This window comes from Zingiber officinale, chromosome 8A (assembly GCF_018446385.1).
Source record: "Zingiber officinale cultivar Zhangliang chromosome 8A, Zo_v1.1, whole genome shotgun sequence".
Lineage (NCBI taxonomy): Eukaryota > Viridiplantae > Streptophyta > Magnoliopsida > Zingiberales > Zingiberaceae > Zingiber > Zingiber officinale.
Window position 1 is genome coordinate 61,967,760 of NC_056000.1, and position 22,850 is coordinate 61,990,609.

Consider the following 22,850-nt stretch of genomic DNA (forward strand, 5'->3'; position numbering starts at 1 on the left):
AAATGATTGTCTCTAGGGCTCTAACTAACAGTTATAAGTGAGCATGCTCTCATGACTAACGACCTACCGGTCGGCTTTCCACATTCTTGCCATAGTGCAAGTTATAAGTGAGCATGCTCTCACGACCAACAACCTCTCGGTCGGCATTCTATACTCTCGCCCTAGCATGAGTCATAAGTGAGTATGTTCTCATGACCAACGACCTCTCGGTCGGCTTTCCAGACTCTCTACTCAATGCGAGTTATACGTGAACATGCTCTTACGACCAACGACCTCTCGGTCAGCTTTCCAGACTCTCACCTCAGCGCCAGTTATAGGTGAGCATGCTCTCATGACTAATGACCTCTCAGTCAGTATTCTAGACTCTCGCCTCAACGCGAGTTATAAGCGAGCATGCTTTCACGACCAATGACCTCGGTCGACGTTTCGAACTCTCACCCCAGTGCGAGTTATAAGTGAGCATGCTCTCACGACCAATGACCTCTCGGTAGACTTTTCAGACTCTTGCCCTAGCACGAGTTATAAGTGAGCATACTCTCACGACCAACGACCTCTCGGTCGGCGTTCCAGACTCTCACCCCAGCGCAAGTTATAAATGAGCATGCTCTCGTGACCAACGACCTCACGGTCGGGCTACTGACTCCCACCCCGGCACAAGGTATGAGCCAACACTGCTCTTGCAAACACTTGTCAACAACCTGAGCATTTGAATCGCCTTCATCTGTTCCAACATCGCTGGGCCAATGGCAATACTCTGACTCGCCACCTTCACTGGACCGATAGCAGCACTGGGACAAGGATACATGTATCAGTCTTTGCAAAGATAATTAGCTACACGCCAGTCCCTTGTATGCAGGTGGAGTCGTAAACGTGCCACGGTCTAGTCAGTCGAACTTGAGCCTCCTTTGACTAGACTTGGAGGGGAGGCTTGTGATACGGTACATAAAGGTGGAGCCCGATAAGGCTAGGTAGTTGATAGTCAAGGGGACGTGACAGTTAAAAGTTAAGGGGGCGTGACATTCAATAGTCAAGGTGACGTGGTAGTCAAAAGTCAAGGGGGTTTGATAGTCAACAGTCAGGAGAAAGAGGGAGTTAAACCGCCCCGTGTCACTAGTCGCATTATTCCTATAGTCGGTCGCCTTCAGGCCAGACCCTCAGAACTAAGACATAAGACTAGGTTTGGACTAGCCCTAGGACTGCCCCTAACTGATCAAATCTTCCCAGCTCGGACTGTGTAGACAGACCTGGTACTTTCACTAAGACAACTCCCGGCCGGCCTTTCAGCGATTAATTCATGAAAGATGGGTCCCTCACCACAATTTTAGATAAAACCCAGGCTGGTTGCCACGACTTATCCTCCTTATCAAGACTCAAGCCGAGTGGTAAATCTAAACGGTTATCCCGAGCTGTCTGTAGCTAAACTTGGGTGGGACGGAAAGCGCTAAGCGACAACAATGTTAGGGAATCATAACCTCCTATCATAGAATGACTGTCGTACGTCAGGAAATATTCCAATGGTGTGCTATCGCCTGCGAATGGAACCTTCCTTCCACTAATAGAAGGCCACCGTACATCCTCTCTCAGCCGACAGACCTTGACACCCGACATTCTCTGACAACATGCATGCTCTGAAGGTATGCAACATCATATAAAAAGGGAGATCCTCTTCCTTAGCTAGGTACACGCACATACACACTCGTCTTGAACATTTATTTTTCCATCATACACTGTTCTTCTGGGGAAAAGGACTTGACTTGAGCGTCAGAGAGCCTATTCCGGGAACTTTTCTCTGGTTTCTGGTCTCTAACTCTCCTGATGCTCGTTTGAGTGTCTGTAGAGTTCAGGTACTACCAGTCCTCATACTAAAATCAGGGAGTTCTACGTGGGGGTTTTCTTTTCGGACTAGCATACACTGAGTGTGTCAAAGTCGCCTCTTCGTCAACACCAACGCCATCTTTACCAACCTCCTTCTAACTCAGATTCAGGACAAGATTAATTTGGTGTCGTCTATGGGAATCTCTTTCACCTATTTTGGAATGTGACGATGGAGGACATTGGTAAGATTAACGTCACCATGACAACCAGGGAGTATGAACTATTCAAGGAAGCCAAGAGGTGAGCGACTTCCGAAAAGCACATGCCACTTCACAACCATACAGGATGCTTGCAATTTCAAAGGACCACACCCATGCTTCTGACAGGGGGTCTAAGAGGAAACAACCCAAGAATTTCCTCCGAGCCTTCTATTGTGACTCCTGCTCGGACTATTATAACAAGAAAGAGCAATACCAAGCCTCCAAGGCCAAGAGTTCCCCGCCCAGAGATTCAAAAAAGGGGAAGGCTATAGTTGGTAGGGAGGAGCCAAGGGAGTTGCAAGTGCCCATTTCATAGAGGGTGCTTGAAGAAAAACTGTCGAAGGGGTATAAGCCCTCAGCCATTAGAGAATATGTTGGAAGCAATGATCCAGAAGATCACCTTCACAAATTTTGAAGATGTCATTAAGTGCCGAGTGTTTTTAAACACTCTGTCCGGCTCAGCCCAAAAGAAGTTCGATGGATTTCCTGTTGGATCCATCACTTACTTTCAGGATTTCAAGAACGGTTTCTTGCGTTATTTCGGTAGCAACAGGAAATATCATAAGACTAACCATTGCATATTCGCTCTCAGGCAGGGGTCTGTAGAGTCCCTGAGAGCGTACATAAAACGCTTCAATCTTGTAGCCCAGGATATCTCGTCCGCTATGTCAAAGATCTTGATGAGCGCCTTCTCCCACCGTCTGGTGGCAGGGGAGTTCTTTTGAACCCTTATTTGAGAGTATGTACTGAAGAATTTTGATGAGATGTTGGGGAAGGCCTCTAGCTATATTAATGTAGAAGAAGCTCAGGCGGCCCGGAGGAAAGCAAACAAGGCGCTTGCCCTTGCCAACAAGTCGAAGAGAAGGCCACCCCAACCTCCAGCTCGACCTTTTACCCGCTCCAAGGAGGCCCGACCAAGATTTCCACCCTGTCAGTAATCTAGGGGGGGTGCAACGAGTCAAAGCTATTCAAACCCCCAGACCTAGTTAGTGGGGTCCCCATTATTGCACTTACCATAGGTCCCACACCCATTCCATAGGAGATTGCATTCAGTTCGCTCGAGATTCTCAGTGGGCAGCCGAACTGGGCCTGCCTCTGCCCGAGATCGCACCCAAGCTTCAGAAGCTGCTGGACAACTCGCCTACTGCCGTAGGGCAATCAAGTAAATTTCTACCCGAAAGTAGAGGTCAGGGAACTCAGCAGTCAAGCCGGGGCAAGGAGCCTGTGGAATCCCTTGAGGAAGAGGATAGGGGAAATATTGCCATCTGTGAGATCGACATGATCTCCAAGAGGCCCACAGATGGAGACTTTGCTAGAGCCCGGAAGTTTCATGAACGTCGCTTAGAGATACACGCGGTAGGGTGCAACCGAGAACAAGCTACAGGTCCCGTAATCAGGTTCAGGCTGCAAGATCTGGAGGGCATGGAGCTCCCTCATGATGATACCCTCGTAATCAAAGCCGTCATCGCCAATAGCCATGTGGCAAGGGTTTTTGTTGACACCAAAAGGTCTGTTAACGTGCTGTTCAAAAATGTATTCGAAGGCATGCAGATCGACGCTAGTGAACTCCAACCCATAGCCACCTCCTTGTACGGGTTCATAGGCAATGAAGTATGACCAATGGATTAAATTAAGCTAGCCATATCTTTGGGTAGCGAACCATTGGTAAGGACATGGAGGAGCACCTTCATCGTAGTGGATTCTCCATCCTCCTATAACGTCATCTTAGAGAGACCTGACCTATATGAATTCTGAGCAACGATATTCACCTTTCATCAGAAGATAAAATTCCCTGTGGGAGACCAGGTCAGGGAGGTCAAAAGCGAGCAGCTGATCTCCCATAGGTGTTATATCGACATGGTGAAGGTCGAGGCCCGCAAAGTTCAAAGAACCCAGGATGAAGGAATCCACGTCATCCAAGAGGAGCCTTTGCCTATAGCCGAAGAACTCATTCCCTAGGAGGAGGTCCAGCTTTATCTTGATCATCCGGAGAGCATCACTTGCATATCAAGCGACCTGCCGATCGAAATTAAGACGGAGCTGGTTGAATTTCTAGTGTGCAATAAGGACGTCTTCGCTTGGTCCCCCAAGGAACTGTCGGGAGTCAAGCCTGAGGTAGCTGAGTACAACTTGCATCTCCTCCCTAATTCCTAGTCGATCAAGTAGAAAAAGAGAAACTTCTCGACCGAGCAAAATAAGATCATCCAAGATGAAGTCGATAAGCTCTTAAAAACAGGACACGTTAGAGAAGTACAATTCCTGCCCTGGCTCTCTAACATGATCCTAGTGTCCAAACCCAACAATAAGTGGAGGGTTTGTATCGACTTTCAGGACTTCAACCGGGCCAGCCCTAAAGACTGCTACCCTTTATCGCGGGTAGATCAGATGGTGGATTCAACCTCGAGCTGCGAAAGGATTTGTATGCTCGATGTCTACCAAGGATACCACCAGATTTCTCGAGCTCGGGAAGACCAGGAGAAAGTTAGCTTCATCACGACCGACGATACTTTTTGTTATATAGTCATGTCGTTTGGGCTACAAAATGCAAGAGCTAGTTTTTAGAGGATGATGGACAAGATCTTCCGAATGCAGATAGGGCGAAACGTGGAAATCTATGTAGACGACATATTGATTAAGTCTACTGTGGCAATAAACTTGATTGCCGATGTGGAGGAGACTTGCGATACGCTGAGGTAATACAGGTTAAAGTTAAATCCCTTGAAGTGCTTGTTTGCAGCTCGAGGAGGGAAATTTCTGGGATACCTTGTTACCGAATGAGGGATTAAAGCCAACCTGGCACTACAACAAAAACCCTCATAGACATCAGTTTTTCACCGGTGTCTATTACATTTTCGACCGATGTCTATGAAGCCGATGTAAAAGGTCTGCCATTTTAGACATCGGGTTAAAACCGGTGTAGTGTCACTTAACGACACCGGTGTTCGAATCGGTTATTAACCGGTGTAGTATCACTTAACGACACCGTTTCATCAACGGTGTAAAACCGATGTAATATTATATGTTAATAACACCAATTTTGACAGCGGTATACGATCGATGTAATATTAATTAATAACATCGATTTTGCAGCGGTGGAAACCCGATGTAATATCGATATTTTTCATAAATTTGATTTCCGAAACAATGAAAAACCGACAGTAACCAAAAAAAATATACAAATATTCACAAATTACACAAATATTCTTCATTCAACAATATCTATAAAATATACAAATATTCACAAATTACATAAATAATCTTCTTACAACAGTATCCATAAAATACACAAACTTTCTTTTTACATCAAAAGCTAATAGATATCAGAATCATTAAGGTAGAACATTCTTTTAACAACACATCAAGGTAGAACCACACTTCAAATGTAATCTAGCATGCATTCATCCCACTCGAACCGCACTTCATCAATTTCAACTCTTGAGTACTTGAGATTTGTAAATTGTAAAAACACATAAATAATATATTAGTAAACCAAGACCAAAAATCATAGTTGAAAAAGTAAGAGCACCAGGTAACAAGATAACTAATTTGAATGCTTAAAAAGAGACACAGCCATCATTTATCTCAACCACATCATATAGTGATAAATTTATCATTCATGGGAACTTAATATATTCCAAACCAGAAATTATTGCAATAAAATTTTCTCATAGTTGCAATTTAATTAATCAGTACTTGATGGAGGTTCAATCTTTTCATATTCAGAATATCATTCAAACATCCTGGTGTAGCAACACTGATATCAGCTCCACGATCCAACTCTCTTAACTGGGGTCCTTTTTAATTAATCAGTACTTGAGAAGTGCCAATGAACGTATTCTTGGTACTTCTTTTTGAAAATGGAAAAAAGAGATTTCCAACCTCTCATCAGAAAGTCCTGCCAACTATAATGATATGACTAAAGATTTTATGTTTTTGTGAAACATGAGTAAAAGAGGGTGGAATTGGAATAACACTTGTTTAATTATGCACAAATAGCTAAGAATTTTGAATTTAAGTAATAGCAATAAAGTTAAACTAGATAACTTGGACAACGTATGATTTGAACACATCAGAAACAATTCAAAGAAATGTCAATCAATCAAAAAAATTAAAGAAACAGTCACAGGACAACATCGAGACTGAGGCAAAACGATTAGCTTGCCTTTTGTGCTTCAGTCAAGATGCGACCAAATCGAGGAGGAGCAGGCCTCTTAGTTAGTCTTTTTACATCTACCTCTACTCCCCTGTTGGAGTGTAAAGAAATGCAACAGGGAGAATACGAATCAGATAAAAGATAAAGAACGTATTAGGAAAAGTGCAAACATTGTGTCTACAAACTCCCTAATATTCTGAACATTTAAATGTTCCTCTCTTCAAGAAGAAAAGTACATGGATATATTACTGGATGGAAAGCCCTAACAAATATTTTCACCATTTCATATTTAGGTATTTCTACCAGACTTCACAACACGACCCCAGTAGATCATACCTGTTTACTACAAAATAAACAGAGTCTGGCTTTGTTTGGATAGCTGTTTTGGTAAAACCTAGCTTATCAGCAGGCCACAGCTCATCCCCAAAGAAGCTGCTTGTGTACAATACTTGGTCTCCAGCCCTAAGTCCTGCCTTTACTGCATTTCCACCAGAATCTACTGCCTAGAAAATAATCAATCATGGTACATTAGTCAACCAAAAAAGATTAACCAAATGTCTATCGATATTATATCACTTGATTGGTGTTCTGTTTTATTATGTAGCATTAGAAGTGATAATAGTCTTGAATAGAATTCAATGCAAAAATAAGATTAACATATCATCATGATGAAAATGAGAGCATTATGGTAACGTCAAGCTACTGGCTAACTTTACCTAGAAATGAAATCTATGCGAGAAACAGATACAAAATTTAAACAGAAACAATCAGGGTGAAAGAAAAGACATCCACTCTGCATCTTGTTGATGGAGCCAGAAGCCCCCCTCTCTTTGCAGTGTTGGTACTACTGTCTTTTATTTCAGGAACACATTTGTTGAAGTGAGAACTATAAATCGATTAGCTGCTCGTGAGAATGCATGGTATTTTGAGTAACATAAAAAAACTGGTTAATAGATGTTAGTGAGTCGTTTGGGATCAAAATTTTGAAACTTCTTGGACAAAAATCTGATCAACATCAAAGATACAATGTTGTCTCCTGATGAACAAATGCAAGGAATTAATCATACACTAACAAGTCAGTGTGAGCATGATTTAATAGTTCAATTAAAAAGATGAGAAGATTTTGGCATAGAGTTCAAAATCTTCCAGCCAGACCTCGAGGGAGTATACAACGAACCACAAACCCTAGAAATGGGAAAAGATGAGGTTTTGCAAGGTACCTCGGAGGCGATCTATGCCGTAGAGTTCAAAATCTTCCAGCCGGACCTCGAGCGCATGCGCGGAGCGGTAGAAAGAGAGTTTAGCCGATGTTGTCGAGGCGGCAGCATGAGTCGATTCCCTCTGTGATCGAACAATCTCCATTCCCTACGTCTTTGAATGCTCCGGCAGCTGAGGACTCGGGGGTTATTCGTGTGAGGGTTTGGCCAGATTTGTGGGAAAACTAGAAAAGGCAGAAAGCCGTGTGTTGATCCTGATCGGAGAGGAAGGGGCCTTGATCTAGGAAGGGGAAGAGGGAGATGAGGCTGAGAGAGATGGCTGGATGCCCAGCGGCGAGGAGGAAAGTGGTGGTGGAGTCGTGACGGTATATGGACGACGCGATATAGGTTTAGGTTTGGAGGGAAGAATGAAATGTTGCAAATTTTGGCTAAGTATTGGTGGAAAAATTAAAATATTTTATTTTGGTTCATTAACACCGGGTTTTAAAAACCGCTGTTAAAATCGGTGTCTATTAATGAAAAAAAGGCGCTCATAGACATCGCCTAAAAAACCGATGTCTATGAGCTAAAATCTGCGCTCATAGACACCGGTTTTTGGAAAAATCGGTGTAAAATACTCAAAGACATCGATTTTTTGCTTAAAACCGTTGTTGTTCCACTGATGTCTATGAGGGTTTTTGTTGTAGTGTGGAGAAGGTTTAGGCACTTCGAAACATGCGAGCGCCTCAGAATATGAAAGAAGCCCAGAAGCTGATGCGCAGAATCATGACATTCTCCAAGTTCATATCCCAATCTGCAGATCGAGCACTTCCCTTCTTTAAGGTGCTTTGAAGAGCTGTCATGTTTCAATGGGATGAAGAATGCAATAAAGCTTTCAAGGAACTGAAGCAGAACTTGGAGACCCTGCCTTCATTGTTTAAACCTATTACCGGGGAGCCGCTCTGAGTGTATCTGTCAGCTACCCAGAGGTCGTGGGTATAGTTCTAGTAAAAGAACAAGATGATGCACAACAGACAGTGTATTTCTTAAGTCATCTATTAAAAGGGGTCGAGTCTCGATATACAGCCTTGGAAAAATTAGTTTATGGGTTGGTTCTCATGGCTTGCCGCCTAAGACTTTATTTTCTAATGCATCCAACTACTGTACTGACTAATAGTACCATGGGGAAGGCCCTTACCAACATGGAGATAGTCGACCATCTCATCAAATGGGCAACTGAGTTGGGAGAGTACGATATTGTTGGGTTTTTCAGACCGCGAAAATCGCTTTTTCGCGTCGCGAAAACCCCGAAACCCCCATGCCACTGGATCCGTGCGAAGTAAAATAAAACAAAATTTACGAGTACGAGTTTCTTACATCTAGATCTACATTAGGAGAAGATCTTTACCCTTGATGCGAAGCCCTTCGCATATCCCGCTCTTCCAAGTGATGCCGGATCTCGAGGTTGTCAAGTGTACAACCCTCTAGAAGTATCCACACGAACAAATAGGTGGAGAAACCTAACACAAAGGTGTGCTAGCACCATGGTAAGGTTCGGCCAAGAGAGGAGAGGGAGAAAGGTTGAGAGCTTAAGGAAGAAGATGATGGAATCAATGAATTGAATGAAATCAAAATTCCATTCATCACAAAAGTGGCCGGCCACATAATGGAATTGTAACCTCCATTCATATTTAATGTGGCCATTAAAGAGGGGATTTGTAACCTCCATTAGGTGGCACACACATGTGCTAACTATGATGATGTGACACATCATCATTGGCCACTTAATGCCAACTCACAAATGAGGTGGCAAATGGTCAAGTCAAACTTGACCTTTCATCTTCCTTTTCAAGTCAAGTCAAACTTGACCAAATCTCTCTCATGGTTGATCTAATCTAACCATTTGATTCAAACCAATTTAATATAATGAATCTAATTCATTTAATTAAATTGATTCAATGAGTCATAATCTAAATTAGACTCATTGAACACATAAATCAACTTGAGTCCAACTCAATTAGCCCAATTAGGATTACTCATAATCCAATTTGATTCATCACATGAATCTAATCCTCTTGGTTTATCATATGAACCTAATCTCCATCTAATTGTCCTTAGTGTGTGACCCTATAGGTTTTTGTAACTTTGGCAATGCCCCTAAACCCATTTAGGAGCATAAGTAATGAGCGGTATCTAGCAACACATCATTACTACCCAAGTTACAAGAATGTTGAGATCCAACATCACCTTGTGACTAGTAATTGTGACTCCTCAGAATATATGACATTGTCCTTCTATCCTAGATATCTAGATTGATAAATGTGACGCATAGACCGTGTCATTCTCTAATCAATCTAAATCTTGAACTCCAAGTAGACTCACTCAATCAAATGAGCTCAATATCTCATATTGACTCATTTGGGCATGGCCATCCACTTCGTGGTCTCACTCTATCAAGAATGTCGATGTCGCTCCCGTCATATAGGAGGGATAGATCCCATCTACATCACTCACATCCCTCTGCATAATTCATTACATACCCAGTAATCGCCATTATAGTCCACCCAGTTACGGGTGACGTTTGACGAAACCAAAGTGCATAACTCCTTATGTAGGGAACCATGGTGACTTCAGGTCTAAGGACTAGTAGTCATACTAATAGCCACATGAGAAAGTATATGACACTCATATAACGATCCATGATACTTTCTCATGGCGGGTCATTCAGTATACATTCTCCAATGCATACCCATGTGTCAACTTGATATCTCTATATCAATGACTTGTGAGATCAAGTCATCGAGTTGACCTACATGCTAGTCTTATTGCATTAACATTGTCCCTGAATGTTAATACTCAACTAGGAATGATTAAGAGTAGTGTTCCCTATATCATCTCACTATCGATTCAACCAATCGATTGATATGGGTAAGAACCTTCTACTCAAGGACACTATTATACTTAGTTTATTTGGCACCAATACAAGTAAGTATAATAACCAAAACAAATGCCTTTATTTATATAAGAATATGATACAACAAGTCCATAATACAATCATCAAATGATTACCTCTAGGGCTCTAACTAACAATCTCCCACTAGCACTAGTGCCAATCAGTGTAGGCTCTAAGCCCCAATGACCTAGTGTGACCATCATGCTTTCTCTGTGCCAAAGCCTTGCTCAAGGGATCTGTGATGTTAGCCTCTGTGGGTACTCTGCAAATCTTCACATCTCCTCTCTCGATAATTTCTCGAATGAGATGGAAGCGCCATAGTATGTGTTTGGTCTGCTGGTGTGAGCGAGGTTCCTTTGCCTGTGCTATAGCTCCATTGTTGTCACAATAGAGCTCAATGGGGTCAGCGATGTTAGGAACCACCCCAAGTTCAGTGATAAACTTGCGGATCCAAACTGCCTCCTTTGCTGCCTCTGATGCAGCGATATATTCGGCCTCTGTTGTAAAATCAGCAACTGTGTCCTGCTTCGAACTCTTCCAGCTCACAACACCACCATTTATGCAAAACACGAACCCCAACTGCGATGGATAATCGTCCTGGTCTGTCTGGAAGCTAGCATCACTATAACCCTTTACAGCTAGCTCATCATCGCCTCCATATATCAAGAAATATTCTTTAGTTCTTCTTAAGTACATAAGAATATTCTTGACCGCTATCCAGTGACTTTCACCTGGATCTGACTGGTATCTGCTCATCATGCTCAAAGCATATGAGACGTCAGGACGAGTACATAGCATGACACACATGATAGATCCTATGGCTGAGGCATAAGGGATCTGATCCATGCGGTCTCTCTCCTCTCTAGAAGAGGAACCTTGAGTCTTCGAAAGACTTAAGCCATGTGACATCGGCAGAAATCTCTTCTTGGAGTTCTGCATGACAAACCGAAGGAGTACCTTGTCAATGTATGTACTCTGACTTAGGCCAAGTAATCTCTTAGATCTATCTCTATAGATCTGTATGCCTAGAATGCGGGATGCCTCACCTAAGTCCTTCATTGAGAAACAAGTCCCTAGCCAAGTCTTGACAGACTGTAGCAAAGGGATGTCTTTCCCAATGAGTAGTATGTCATCCACATACAATATGAGGAAGACAACTATATCCCCTACAACCTTCTTGTAGACACAAGGTTCATCTTCATTCTTGATGAAACTAAACTGTTTGATTGCATCATCGAATCAAAGATTCCAGCTCCGAGAAGCTTTCTGTAGTCCATAAATGGACATATGTAGCTTGCATACTCTGCTAGTATGCTGTGGATCTACCAAACCCTCAGGTTGTGCCATGTACACATCCTCGAGCAGGTTTCCATTCAGAAACACGGTTTTGATATCCATCTACCATATCTCATAGTCATGGTATGCTGCAATAGCAAGCATGATCCGAATGGACTTAAACATCGCTACTGGAGAAAAGGTTTCATCATAGTCAATACCATGAATTTGCTTAAAACCTTTAGCTACCAAGCGACCCTTATAGATAAGTCCATCCATGTCAGTCTTTCTCTTAAAGACCCACTTACACCCAATGGGTTTTACCCCTTCAGGTGGATCAACCAAAGTCCATACTTGGTTGGTGTACATGGATTCCATTTCGGATCTCATGGCCTCTAGTCATTTCTCAGAATCTGGTCTCATCACAGCTCCCTGATAGGTGGTAGGCTCATCCTCTATGAGCACAACGTCATCATGGTCAGACAAGAGAAATGAGTATCTCTCAGGCTGACGACGTACCCTATTAGACCTGCGAAGAGGTATGTCTACTTGAACTGGTTGTTGTTCCTCAACTCCTTGTGGAACAACATCATCCACAACACTTTATGGTTCCAGTTCAACTTCCATCGAGACTTCAGTGCTATTGTTCGCATCTTGAACTTCTTCAAGATCGAACGTACTTCCATTAGTCTTTCTAGAAGCAAAGTTCCTTTCTAGAAAGACCCCAGTCTTTGCCACAACTTCCTTGTGCTGACTGGGAATGTAGAAGTAATATCCCTTAGTTTCCTTGGGATATCCAATAAAGTAGCACTTGTCGGATTTGGGTCCTAATTTGTCTGAGACTTGACGTCGAACGTAAGCCTCACTGTTGGTGCAACCTTAGGTCAAGGTTGACCTGGTTGACCCGACTCAAGGTGACTTGACTCGAGTTGTATTTTGATGTTTGACTTGGGAAGATTGTTGGTGCAACCTTAGGTCAAGGTTGACCTAGTTGAGTTGCATGTTGATGTTTGACACTCGTGAGAGAGTTCTATTCTTGATATGGGACAAGAATAGATGTTTGGGAGATTATTGGTGCAACCGTAAGTCAAGGTTGACTTGGTTGACCTGATTCGGGAAAAGTCCAAGCAGGGAGCTTGGCACGCGAAAAGTCCAAGTATGGAGACTTGGCACTGGAAAAGTCCAAGTACGGAGACTTGGCACGGGGAAAAGTCCAAGCAGGAGCTTGGCACGCGGAAAGTCCAAGTATGGAGGCTTGACGGGGAAAGTCCAAACAGGAGTTTGGCACGGGAAAAGTCCCGTGAGTGAAGCCAGGCAATGGAAATGGTGAGGAATCCAGGAAAATCCTAGTGAGTGAAGCTAGGTGAAGGTGAAAGTCCGGTGAGTGAAGCCGAGCATTGGAAAATCCGTGAGTGAAGCGGTGAAAACCTAGTGAGTGAAGCTAGGTGAATGAGAAAGTCCTAACTGGGATGTTAGGCATTGGAAAGTCCGGTGAGTGAAGCCAAGCGGTGAGTGAAGCCAGGTGAAACCCTAGTGAGTGAAGCTAGGTGAAAGTCATGGTGAGTGAAGCGGCCAGGAAAATCCAGATGGATCAAGGGTGATCGGACATCCGGTGATGGGAAGTCCAAGTAGGTCATAGGAGTGACCGGATACTTGGTACGGAGAGAAAAGTCTAAGTGGGTCAAAGGATTGACCGGACACTTAGCGGGAGTCCTAGCAGGTCAAGGGAGTGACCGGATGCTAGGCGCAATGTACCAACAGTCAAGATTGACCGGATGTTGGTTTGGACTTGGTTTGGGCCAAAACTAGTCGGATCGATCCGGTGATCGATCCGGTGATACCGAAATATTCTGATCGGTCTGGTGACCGATCAGATCCAGTGATACATGAGTAACCGATCGGTCTCGTGACCGATCGGAGACCATCGAAGCCGAACAGAGCGAGGCGCGAGAGGGCTGATCGGTCCGGGACCGATCAGCCCGATCGGTCCCGGACCGATCAGAGGTTCTGATCGTCCATGGACCGATCGTGACCAATGAAGGAGGAGGAATGGATCGGTCGTGGACCGATTCATGGAGCCTGATCGGTCCACGCATCGATTCAGTAAGCCGCTGCGACGCAACCGCCAGATTTCTTCGTGTTTCTTCGCTTTCTTCAGTTATAAAGGAGGTCGCCGCGAGCCTCTATCTTCTTCTTCCTTCTTGTGCTTGGTGCTGCTAAGCTTGCCGCCGAGCTTTGTTGAGCGCTGAAGCTTCGCGAGCTTCTTCCTTTGGCCGACTCCACCGAGTGCTGGTTGGCGCTCGAGAAGTCGCTGCTTCTTCAACATGACAAGAAGGCAAGGGTTGTTTACATTTGTGTATTTATCTCTTGTTTCTCTTGTATTTGTATTCCTTGTATTCTATCTTGCTAGAGATTGTGGCGAGGTTTCTCCACCCATAAGGAGTATCTATTAGCCGGGTTTCCGGGGACTCATCCACCGACGGATTGAGTGGGTTCGTCCACCTTACGGTCACACCGAGGAGTAGGAGCATCATCTCCGAACCTCGTACATCGCTGTGTTAAGGTTTGATATTCTTCCTTTCGTTTCTAGTTTATTTTTCCGCTGCGCTAACGAATTGTAGGAAGAAACGAGCGATTTGGGGCGGCTATTCACACCCCCCTCTCTAGCCGAGTACGAAGGATCCTAACAAGTGGTATCAGAGCGAGGTCGCTCTTCGGGATTAACACCCGAGGGAGCACAAGCTAGAGATGGATCAACTCGGAGACGACATCACCATTCCACCCTTCTACGATCGCGACGACTTCGCGTTTTGGAAGGTAAGAATGAAATATTTTCTTATGACTAATCTTGAGAATTGGAGTTGTGTCCAATTAGGTTTCAAGCCTCCGACGGACAAGAAAGGAGAAACCCTAGAGAAGAAGGAGTGGACCAAGGAACAAGTCCACCAATCCCTAGTCAACGATGAGGTATTGAAGATTTTTGAATTTTCTTTACCTAATGATGTTTTGTGTAGGATAGGTGGATACAACAATGCCAAGGAGTTGTGGAACAACTTGGCTAAGTTCCATGAGGGGAACTCCACTTCAAGCCATGAAGAGGAGTCAAGTGAGCCAAGTAGCTCACATCGTGGAGGTGAGGAATTAGAAGTTGAGGGCTACTCAACATCTAAAGAAGAAGAGGAGGTGAGTTCTTCTTCAAGATCGGAGCATGAAGAAGAAGCTTCTACCTCCGGGAGGGATGAAGAAGAGAGCATCCATCCATCCTCGACCCTAGGTAACTCAAACTCTTTAAGTTCAAGTAAATTGCATATAATGTGTTTTGAGTGTAGGGAATTTGGACATTACAAGAGTAAATGTCCAAAGAAGACTAAGAAGACTCCACCGGCGCCAAAGATCAAGGAAGTCGGAGTCCCAAAACGCAAGGGCAAGGAGCACGTGGTGTGCTTCCAATGCAAGCAACGAGGACACTATAGGAGTCAATGTCCAAGGGGGAGGCAATCTCACAAGGACAAAAGACCAAGCACGTGTAAAGGGGGAGCGAAGGCAAACCCTAAGGTATCCTCTAAGGTTCATTCTTGCACTTCTAATAAGATACATGCTAGTAGTCTTATTGCAATTGTCAAGAATGATAAGCATGTTAACCTTAGAAATCAATACATGTGTTTAGGTGCTAAACATGTTAACTTAGATAAGGATAATACTAGGAAGGCCAACTCTAGGATTAACTCATCTAAGGCTAAGGAAAACCTAGGTAGAAATCCCAAGAAGACTAGACACATGCCTAGGAATATCTCAAGAGAAAATGACAAATTAACACTTGAGGTATTAGAGAGGGAAAATCAAGTCTTGAGGTCAAGACTTGATAATTTAGAAAAGGCCCTTAAAAATTTAGAGAAGTCAACTCTAGGGCCTAAGGGTCAAAAGTCCCAGGACAAGAAAGGTTTGGGTCACAAATCTAAGTCCCAAGTGGTCAAGCCCACTTACCACAATGTTCCATTCGATTATGGAACAAAACCTAGGGCTAGGAAGACCACCACCAAGGTCACAAGGGGAGTCACCCATAGAGTTGATCTTGATGAGTCCCAAATGACCAAGGCTTCAAAGCCTAAGAGGGTCATTAGGAGGGTTGCTAGGGAAGTTATCCCTAGTGAATATTTAGTGAACCCAATGAGCTCAAATAGGTATTGGGTTCCTAGGAGCATCTTCTCTACCCCATAGATGGGTTAGAGAGTGTCAACTCCGATTAGAAGGGTAGTTAACCCAACTTTGAGGAAATTGACACTCAAGGAGCATTTTCAAGGGTTTGAGAACTTTTGAAAATGAAATGGAATTATCATTTACTCCTTTGAAGAGTTAAATGTGCCTAAAGATTGGAAATTTCATTTTTAATCTCAATTGGCACAATTTGGGAAAATCTAGAGAACTCTCGAGGAAAAATGAAACATGCCAAGTTTTGAGGATAAATTTGATCTTTAAGTGGCATGAATTAATCTAGAGTTCAAGAAGTGTCAAAATTAGGATTTTGGCATCTTGGGGCAATCTAGGATTAAATTTGAAGTTAGCCAAGTGGTTAAGGATACTTAGATAGGTAATCTAGGTATATTTATTTATGCTAAATCTTGCCATGATTGTTTGCCCTCACATGTCATGACATCATGTTTAGTTTTATTATCATTTGAAATGTCATGATAATGCTTAGGCTAGTTTTTATGTCATGTTTATTTAAGTTTCAAACTTTATGCCATGACATCATGACATTGGCACATGTTTTCATTTATGATACCATTTTATGCCATGTCATCATCTCTTGCATTATAATCAATGAAATTGATTTAAGGACAAACATATAATTTGATATTGAGATCAAATTGGTGTTTAGAAAATGCATGAGAACTTAGCCTAAGTTGACCTTAATCCATATCTCACATCAAATTGACTTGAATGTGGTTTGATACACCTTAGATGTGTGTGAGATATTAGGATCATGAGTTAGGATCAAGGTGCATAGTCCTTGTACCTAGATGACCCTAATTCAAGAAATTAAGGATCACAGGGAAAGCGTGTGTACAAGTCATGTACATCTAGCCCTAAGATTATGGTCCTAAATTCAAATGATTTTAAAAGCTTTTTAAAATTGATTTGAAAAACCTTGATGAAGCTTTCCTAGTGATAGTATTCATCATTGAACATTGTGATACAAAGTTGAGTTAAACTTGAACTATTTCAAAGTTTTTGAACTTTGTATCAAGATTGAAAAATGGAAGTTATTTTCATAGAAAACTATTTTTCCATGATAGTGTATGATACGAGGAATGTATCCTCAAAGTTTCGTAATTTTTGGAATTTTCTGTAATTTTCTGTGAGTTTCTGAACTTCTCCCGGAGAGAAAATCAGAAATCTCTGATTTCAGAGGCTGGATCGGTCACCGGACCGATCCAGGGAAGGCTGGATCGGTCTGGGGACCGATCCAGAGGGGTCCTGATCGGTCCGGTGACCGATCAGGGCGTGCCGAATTTCTGATTTTTCAGCAGTTGTCTGAAATTTCAGTTATGGAAGTGATGTTTTTGGATTTCTAAAGGTTTGGAACTCTCAAAGACATTGTTGGTGCAATGGTCAAAGGGGGAGTTGACCTTTAGGGGGAGTTTTACCTAATTGTCAAGGGGGAGTTGACTTTTAGGGGGAGTTTTTACTCCTTAAGACTTTTGAGGATTAGTGATATGGGATTATCACTAAGTTGATTGTTAAGTTTAGTATCAAGGGGGAAATTAAGAGTTTCAATGAAAGGTATGAGACTTTCATTAGAAAGAAACTCTTGACCTTGATACTCTCCTTTTTCTTTTTGATATGTGTCAAAAAGGGGAGAGTGTTCATTGGAGAATTATTGGAGAACCCAAGTTAGGTTATCGGGTTAACCTAAGGGGAGAATGTCCAGAGAGTGTTCAAGGAAAGAACATTGGACATTGGAAGATGGTTGGAAAACCCAAGTTAGGTTATCGGGTTAACCTAAGCTAGGGGAAGAATGTCAAGGAATGTTCGAGGAAGAACATTGGAATTCTTTTTGATGTGTGTCAAAAAGGGGGAGAATTATTGGAGAACCCAAGTTAGGTTATCGGGTTAACCTAAGGGGAGAATGTCCAGAGAATGTTCAAGGAAAGAACATTGGACATTGGAAGATGGTTGGAAAACCTAAGTTAGGTTATCAGGTTAACCTAACTTGATTATGGGTTTTGTCAAACATCAAAAAGGGGGAGATTGTTGGTGCAACCTTAGGTCAAGGTTGACCTGGTTGACCCGACTCAAGGTGACTTGACTCGAGTTGTATTTTGATGTTTGACTTGGGAAGATTGTTGGTGCAACCTTAGGTCAAGGTTGACCTAGTTGAGTTGCATGTTGATGTTTGACACTCGTGAGAGAGTTCTATTCTTGATATGGGACAAGAATAGATGTTTGGGAGATTATTGGTGCAACCGTAAGTCAAGGTTGACTTGGTTGACCTGATTCGGGAAAAGTCCAAGCAGGGAGCTTGGCACGCGAAAAGTCCAAGTATGGAGACTTGGCACTGGAAAAGTCCAAGTACGGAGACTTGGCACGGGGAAAAGTCCAAGCAGGAGCTTGGCACGCGGAAAGTCCAAGTATGGAGGCTTGGCACGGGGAAAGTCCAAACAGGGAGTTTGGCACGGGGAAAAGTCCTGGTGAGTGAAGCCAGGCAGTCGGGAAATCCTGGTGAGTGAATCCAGGTGAAAATCCTAGTGATTGAAGCTAGGTGAAGGTGAAAGTCCTGGTGAGTGAAGCCAGGCATTCGGGAAAATCCTGGTGAGTGAAGCCAGGTGAAAATCCTAGTGAGTGAAGCTAGGTGAATGAGAAAGTCCTAACTGGGATGTTAGGCAATTGGAAAGTCCTGGTGAGTGAAGCCAGGCAGTTGTGGAAATCCTGGTGAGTGAAGCCAGGTGAAAACCCTAGTGAGTGAAGCTAGGTGAAAGTCCTGGTGAGTGAAGCCGGGCAAGGGAAAATCCAGATGGATCAAGGGTGATCGGACATCAGGTGATGGGAAGTCTAAGTAGGTCATAGGAGTGACCGGATACTTGGTACGGAGAGAAAAGTCTAAGTGGGTCAAAGGGATTGACCGGACACTTAGCGGGGAGTCCTAGCAGGTCAAGGGAGTGACCGGATGCTAGGCGCAATGTACCAACAGGTCAAGATTGACCGGATGTTGGTTTGGACTTGGTTTGGGCCAAAACCATGAGCTGGATCGATCTGGTGATCGATCCAGTGATACCGAGAATATTCTGATCGGTCTGGTGACCGATCAGTAACACATCAGTAGCATACTGTGTGTTAACTGATCGGTCTGGTGACCGATCAGGAGACGATCAGAAGCCGAACAGGAGCGAGGCGCAAGAGGGGCTGATCGGTCTGGGGACCGATCAGCACAAAGCCTGATCGGTCCCCGGACCGATCAGGAGGTTCCCTGATCGGTCCATGGACCGATCAGGGACGGAACAGAAGCGAAGGAGGAGGGAATGGATCGGTTTGTGGACCGATCCACATGGAGCCTGATCGGTCCACAGACCGATCCAGGCACTATCCGTTGCGACGCAACGGCTAGATTTCTTCTGTGTTTCTTCGTTTTCTTCGCAGGTTATAAAAGGAGGGCTGCTGCTGCGAGCCTCTATCTTCTTCTTCCTTCTTACTGTGCTTGGTGCTGCTAAGCTTGCTGCTGAGCTTTGTTGAGCTGCTTTGAAGCTTCGCGTGAGCTTCGGCTGGGACTCCGACTGAGCTGCTGCTGTGGTTGGCGTCTGAGAAGCTGTTGCTTCTTCAACAGTCGACAAGAAGGCAAGGGTTGTTTACATTTGCTGTGTATTTATCTCTTGTTTCTCTTGTATTTGTATTCCTTGTATTCTATCTTGCTGTTGCGAGTTATTGTGGCGAGGTTTCTCCACCCACAAGGAGTATCTATTAGCCGGGTTTCCGGGGACTCATCCACCGACGGATTGATTGGGTTCGTCCACCTTACGGACACGCCGAGGAGTAGGAGCATCATCTCCGAACCTCGTACATCGCTGTGTTAAGGTTTGATATTCTTTCTTTCGTTTCTTTGTTGTATTTTCTGCTGCGCTAACGAATTGTAGGAAGAAACGAGCGTTTTGGGGTGGCTATTCACACCCCCCCTCTCTAGCCGCGTACAAAGGATCCTAACACTCACAACCCTAAATCCTCATAAAAGACACCTGGGCATCTCTCCCCGTCCATATCCTATATGGTGTCTTTATCATGACCTTGGATGGAACTCGGTTGAGTATAAAAGCTGCCGTGTCTAGAGCATGACCCCAAAGAAATGTAGGAAGATCTGTGTGACTCATCATAGACCGTACCATATCTAATAGGGTACGATTTCTCCTTTCGGATACACCATTCCACTGTGGTGTTCCAAGAGGAGTGAGTTGGGATAGAATCTCACACTCAGCTAGATAGTCATGAAACTCATGGCTAAGGTATTCTCCACCTCGAGGATGGATGGATGCTCTCTTCTTCATCCCTCCCGGAGGTAGAAGCTTCTTCTTCATGCTCCGATCTTGAAGAAGAACTCACCTCCTCTTCTTCTTTAGATGTTGAGTAGCCCTCAACTTCTAATTCCTCACCTCCACGATGTGAGCTACTTGGCTCACTTGACTCCTCTTCATGGCTTGAAGTGGAGTTCCCCTCATGGAACTTAGCCAAGTTGTTCCACAACTCCTTGGCATTGTTGTATCCACCTATCCTACACAAAACATCATTAGGTAAAGAAAATTCAAAAATCTTCAATACCTCATCGTTGACTAGGGATTGGTGGACTTGTTCCTTGGTCCACTCCTTCTTCTCTAGGGTTTCTCCTTTCTTGTCCGTCGGAGGCTTGAAACCTAATTGGACATAACTCCAATTCTCAAGATTAGTCATAAGAAAATATTTCATTCTTATCTTCCAAAACGCGAAGTCGTCGCGATCGTAGAAGGGTGGAATGGTGATGTCATCTCCGAGTTGATCCATCTCTAGCTTGTGCTCCCTCGGGTGTTAATCCGGCGAAGAGCGACCTCAGCTCTGATACCACTTGTTAGGATCCTTCGTACAGAGGCTAGAGAGGGGGGGTGTGAATAGCCGACCCCAAATCGACGTTTCTTTCTACAAAACGTGTTAGCGCAGCGGAAAATACAAAGAAACGAAAGAGAAGAAAACCAAACCTTAACACAAGGATGTAACGAGGTTCGGAGATTAGGGCTCCTACTCCTCGGCATGTCCGTAAGGTGGACGAGTCCAGTCAATCCGTCGGTGGATGAGCCCCCGGAGAACTGGCTAATACAATATACTCCTTGTGGGTGGAGAAACCTCGCCACAAACGTTTGCAACAGTAAACAAAGAGTACAAGAACAGTAAGAAAAGCAATACAATATGAATACAATAGCACTCTACCAATTGCTTGCTTTCTTGTCGACTGGAGGTGAAGCAGCAACTTCACAACCCAAACGCAGCAGCTGGTCGACGACTGGAAGCTCACGCGAAGCTTCGGAGGCGAGCTCAATCAAAGCTCAGTTGAAGCAGAAGCTTCAGCAACAGAAGAACAGAAGTTCTAGAAGGGAAGGAGTAGCTCACGCACAGAAGATGCTCTCGTCTCCTTTATACCTGCGAAGAAGAAACAGCGAAGAAACTAGATGTTGCCTGATCGGTCTGCAGACCGATCAGGGAAGAAGCCTTCGCTTCTGTTCCGTCCCTGATCGGTCCATGGACCGATCAGGCTTCTCTTCTCTGCTAGTTTGCCACTGATCTCCTTCTGATCGGTCTCCAGACCGATCAGATAACCATCAGTAGCATACTGATCGGTCCCTGATCGGTCACCAGACCGATCAGATGACCCATGTATCATTGGATCGGTCTGCAGCCCGATCCAAACTTCTCAGCCCTAAACCTAAGGCTTCCACACCAACATCCGGTCCTGTTGGTACATCATGCCTAGCATCCGGTCACTCCCTTGACCTGCTAGCACTCCCCGCTAAGTGTCCGGTCAATCCCTTTGACCCACTTAGACTTTTCCACACCAGATGTCCGATCATCCCTGATCCATCTGGATTTTCCCTTGCCTGAGTTCACTCACCAGGACTTTCACCTAGCTTCACTCACTAGGGTTTTCACACTGCCTAACATCCCAGTTAGGACTTTCTCACTACCTGGCTTCACTCACCAGGACTTTCCAACCGCCTAACATCCCAGTTAGGACTTTCCCACTGCCTGGCTTCACTCACCAGGACTTTCCAACTGCCTGGCTTCACTCACCAGGACTTTTCCCGTGCCAAGCTCCCTGCTTGGACTTCTCCAGTGCCAAGTCTCCATACTTGGACTTTTCGCGTGCCAAGATCCCTGCTTGGACTTTTCCAGTGCCAAGTCTCCATACTTGGACTTTTCAGGTCAACCAGGTCAACCTTGACCTAGGGTTGCACCAATAATCTCCCAACCATCTATTCTTGTCTCACATCAAGAATAGAACTCTCTCACGAGTGTCAAACATCAACATGCAACTCAACTAGGTCAACCTTGACCTAAGGTTGCACCGACAATCTTCCAAGTCAAACATCAAAATACAACTCGAGTCAAGTCACCTCGAGTCGGGTCAACCAGGTCAACCTTGACCTAAGGTTGCACCAACAACGGCAAGCAATTCTAGGCGGCGGCAAGCTTCGGTAGTGAGCATCCACCTCACCGAAGTGGTTCTCCGGCGTAATCTCCACTGACTGGCTTCCTTCTGGCAGCTCCATTGTCTGGGTTTCAGGCGGTAGAGTAAGGACGAGGCGGCGACGGTTCATCCAATTTCACAGCACCTCACAACACCTCCATTACTTTCGTTCAGCTTCCATTTGAGGGGGTTCTTCGGTGGAAGATTCGTTTATCATCACCGTTGTTGAAGCAAGCATAGCTAGTATCTTGGTTGCTGCTCATCGGTTCTGGGGGTTTCGGAGCTGGGCGTTTTGTGTGACTACAGGGAGGGTTAGAAGAGGAGAAGTTTGTACCCATTCCACTTCATTCCGGACAACAGTTCTTCGTCCATTCATTCCATTTGTTGGGTTGTTTCATTTCTTTAAAGCTTTCATGTATTGGTTGATTTGTTGAGTTAATCATTTGGTTCTATGATTGTTGGTTGTTGAGTTTGTGAAATGCTTGTATCGAATTGAACT